At 40.5% G+C, this 4312-nt stretch overlaps 2 pseudogenes; one reads left to right on the top strand and one right to left on the bottom strand.

Moving 5' to 3' along the window:
• Window positions 1–256: 256 nt before the first annotated feature.
• Window positions 257–595, bottom strand: LOC129676394 (60S ribosomal protein L36a-like; annotated as a pseudogene).
• A 275-nt stretch (window positions 596–870) lies between these two features.
• On the top strand, window positions 871–1773 carry LOC129676391 (RAD9, HUS1, RAD1-interacting nuclear orphan protein 1-like; annotated as a pseudogene).
• The last annotated feature ends 2539 nt before the right edge of the window (window positions 1774–4312 follow it).

Below are 4312 nucleotides of genomic sequence, written 5' to 3'. Positions count from 1 at the left end.
TTTAAAAACTGGTAGAACAACTAAATTCAACACATATTTCCCCCACACACACACACTGGGAATAAGGTAGAATTTGTTATCTTGTCCACAATCTCAGTCTTACCTAATCTCTCTCTAGCTTCTCCTCTTCTTTCTTCCTTTGACAGGATCTCATGTCCTTCAGTTGGCTATGAACTTTCTTTTTTTCTTTTCTTTTGTTTTTTGAGGTGAACAAAATCTCATGATTTTATTTTATTGTCTTCATAACAAAATCACCTTAGAACTGGCTCACTTGGCCCTTTCTCTTCTTATCACCACCCAGTTCAACATGCTTGCATCTCTTAACTGCCAACATTTAAGATCTTAGACTACAGTTGGGCTCAACATGCTCAAGTCTCAGCACAGTCTTCTTTGTAGTGTTAGCCTTTTTACAGCAAATAGGCTTACTCTGCCCACCATAGACACTCTGTTTCCTGTCATAAAGCAGCTTCCCCTGCGCATACAAAGAACCCTTGTTCTTCTTGTGCTATGTCACTTTGTGGGGCTGGTGCTTGCCACATTTCTTGCAAAATGTCTGGCAGGTCTTAGGAGCGATATTGGCACAGAAAGCGGCCATGAACTTTCAATGTAGGAAGGATGACTTTTAACTTCTGGTCTTCCCGGTCATCTCCGAAGTGTTGGGGTTATACACATGCACCTCTAGTGGGCACTTTAATACTACACTGTGCACTTGTGCCATTTTGTGAGCTAAGACAAGAGTCATTTCAAATGGGGGTGGGTGGTGGTGATGAAGTTAGTTTGCTTAAAGTGAAGACATTATATTAAGTAATAATATTGATGATGATAATGCTGTATTAATAGCAAACAAGCATATTTATATGTAGCGATGTCATGAGGTAGGTTCACATTTTCTGAAGTAAAACTCTCAAGGACATACCAGTTCTTAACTAGAATTTCAGCCTCTTTCTGCTTCCTGACTGATGGTATGATGTGCACGGCTACCTTCAAGCTGCTGCCCTGACTTCCCCACCACAAAGGGCTGTATCCTGGAAATCTTTTGTTTCTTCTCTCCAGACATGCTCTACAAGCGGGGAACTCAGACCCAGAAGGCAACTTGCATCGTGTTTATTTACCTATTGATGCCTCTGAAATGAACTGCAAACAGTTGCACAGAGCCTCCTTGCTATTTCATCAGTATGCACTGGAGGGCGCCAGACACCATTCTGAATCGTTAAAGCAGCCCAAGACCCACATTGTACAGATTCCAGCAAGTACACTGATGGGGTAAAATCACATCTGGGTTATCAGCTGTTTGATACAACAGCACAAAGCCGGTTTCCAGCATTCCGGAAACGTTATCATCGAGACTATGCAAGAACCTTAACTAGAAAATCTCCACAGCTAACTTTTGAGAGTCCACAGTCTTCTGGTTCAGAGACATTGGTGATAGCCCTAAACAGAGAGGAGTCCTGTCAGTCAGGAAAGGACACTCTCAGAAGGCCTGCAGTTCCTGCTCAGTCGCCAGAGCTGTGGGGGACTTGTCAGCGGGGTGGGGCAGGGGTGGAGGCATCTATGAGAGAAGATCTTGTTTCCCCAAACCAGAGAGAAAACAGTTCTCCAGGCTGCATCTTTGTCCCTGGAACTCCCAACAGCCCAGAGCCAGAGCCTGTTGTGGTCAAGGATACCCCGGAGGAGAAGTGTAGGGTGAAGGTCACACAGAGGCTAGGGAGGCACCTGTTCGCCTACCTTAAAGAGAGGGAAGCTGGCAGGAGCCAGTCCCTTGTGAAGATTTGACTGAGTTTCACAGACATCAACTTCATCTCAAAAACTGCAGATTGTCATTGCGTTTTAAAAGTCACTTTCCTGGCTCAGATACATATATTGAAGGAATAAATTAAACTGACAGAAATAGGAAAAAGACTTACCTAGATGCCAGAAGTTGTAAGGGAATTCACTCTAGATTTGCTGTTTAAGAACCTTGTATCAGAAACAGTTGAATTTAGTGTTATGAACTGTCAGTATTTTTCCTGCGTTAACTCTTTAAACCTCCAGGTTTTAAGTTTGGGTTTATAATGTTTGTAAATAAATGTTTGCCTCCCTCAATATATAATTAGTAGTTATGTGTAACAATCACTGTAACTGTAATTGTTCCCTTCAACCCAAATATAGTGCTTTTGTCTCAAGGTGGATTAGTTCAGGAAACACTTCAAAGAATTAGGATATGTAAAAGACATATTTTTGTTTTGTTGCAAAAGCATCAAAAGGCCATAACATAAATCTCAGTGAAGAAAATGTATTAACTTGGGCAGTTTAGTCAGAAGATATTAGAGACTTTAGAGAAATTTCAATATGAAATGAACTCTAATTTATCTTAAAGGTTATAGCAATACCACTGTTCTTTTAAAAACGTGTGTGTGTGTGTGTGTGTGTGTGTGTGTGTGTGTGTGTGTTGCCTGTGCACTATGTGACTGCCTGCCATATACAGAGGTCAGAAGAGGGCATCAGATCTCCTGAAACTAAAGTTAAAGAAAGTTGTGAGCCACCATGTGGGATCTCTGCAAAGAGCAGCAACTGCTCTTAATCATGAAGTCCTCAGTCCAGCCCGATATGACTGTTCTCAACTGCCATTTACACTGTGTTTATCGGACATTTTTACTACCAACCCCTTAACGAATGTTTGTAAAAATGCATTTTTCCATGAGAAATTCTGGTACACCGACATTCCTTTACCTAGTCACTGCACAATAGTGACTAGTCAGTTGACATTTTTTCCTTGAACATAAACAAGGGCTTAATGTTTAAAGATTAGTAATTTGGGCTGAATTATAAACCACCATTAAAATAATGAATGCTTACGTAATGGAATGGGTTGGGATTAACAGAGGGGAGAATCAGCTGGCTGTACACAGAGAAGCTGGAGACAATGGCCTTTCTGACTGACACAAGGATAGATGCCTTCTTCTGCCTAGAACACTCATCCCCTCTTTGTTTAGCTCTTCCCTGCATTTCTGCATTGTCTGACATCTTACAGGACACTGATATCCATCCACTGAGCACTTTAAACAGAGAGAAAGGTTGCAAATCAGCCTCAGGACACTCACAAAACAGATGCTGGTCTATGTCTCATTAATATATACACATAGGATGAGGTTGTCCGAAGGCTAGCGGAGCAGCATTGCCTACTTGATTTGTCAAGGCTAAGGGTAATTGTGTCCAGTAAAGTCCAATAAAGTCTACTTTATTAGGTATTAGGATAGCTACCTTAGCTTGTTTTCTGGGTCCATTTTCTTGAAAAATATTTTTTCTGCTCTTTACTCTGAGGTAGTGTTTATTGTTCTTGCAGAAGTGTCTTTCTAGGATGCAAAAGAATGATGGATCCTGTTAATGCAACCATTCTGTTAGCCTGTGACTTTTTATTGGAAAGTTTATTCTGTTGATTTTTTTAGATAATAGTGACCAATGAATGTTATTTCTTTTTATTGTGGAGTTGCTGGTGTTACTGTGTTTCAATGCTTGTTTTCTTCTAATATTTTTGGTGGTGAAGATATTTATATCCTGTGTTTTCTTGGGTGCAGTTGTTTTCATTGGATTGGAGTTTTCCTTGTAGTATGTGCCGTAGGGATGGGTTGCTGTGTAGATATTTTTGAAGTTGAGTTTTGTCTGCCCACACCAGACAATGGAGACCATGGCTTTGATAGGTCCTATCAACAAATATATGTCATCCTTTTCTGACACCAAACACCAATCCCAAACAACAGAACTGCTCACTGATGCAGGAGCACAGTGTAGGTATCCAATGTTGACCCCTCTCCCATGAACCCCTTCTGGCCCATCTTTACAAGTCATCATAAGTCACTTCAAGTATGGCCCCTCCTCTCTGAAACTCGCAGGGACCCAGATTTACTTCCTGAAATATGTAGCCTGAAATGTTTCATCTGAATTGATACTGGGTTGTGTGATCACCCATTTGTACTACCAGACACAAAGGGACAAATTTTGATTATTACATATTATGTTATTGAGTTCAGCAAAAGAGTAAGAATTTATATTGAACCGAAAGTCATGAAGTCACAGGAAACTGCTTCAGTAATCTCAGCTTCTCAAGTTCTGAGTATAAATATATATGATATCTTGAAACCTAGAAATAAACCATGTGATTGTGGCCTATGCCTGTCAATATTCCAAGAAAAGTTTCTTGTTCTGTGAGCTTTAGTACTTGATAGTGAGAGAATCATTAAGAAGAAATCTCTAGGCAAATTGCTGAGTATACTTGAAAATCAACCGAAGCATGTTCAGCATGTGCAAACACTTGAAAATCTCGCAGATAGGATCT

The sequence above is a fragment of the Psammomys obesus genome, unplaced genomic scaffold (assembly GCF_907164565.1).
Source record: "Psammomys obesus unplaced genomic scaffold, mPsaObe1.curated_primary_1811, whole genome shotgun sequence".
In the NCBI taxonomy this organism is placed as follows: domain Eukaryota; kingdom Metazoa; phylum Chordata; class Mammalia; order Rodentia; family Muridae; genus Psammomys; species Psammomys obesus.
This window is presented reverse-complemented; position numbering and strand designations above follow the sequence as displayed.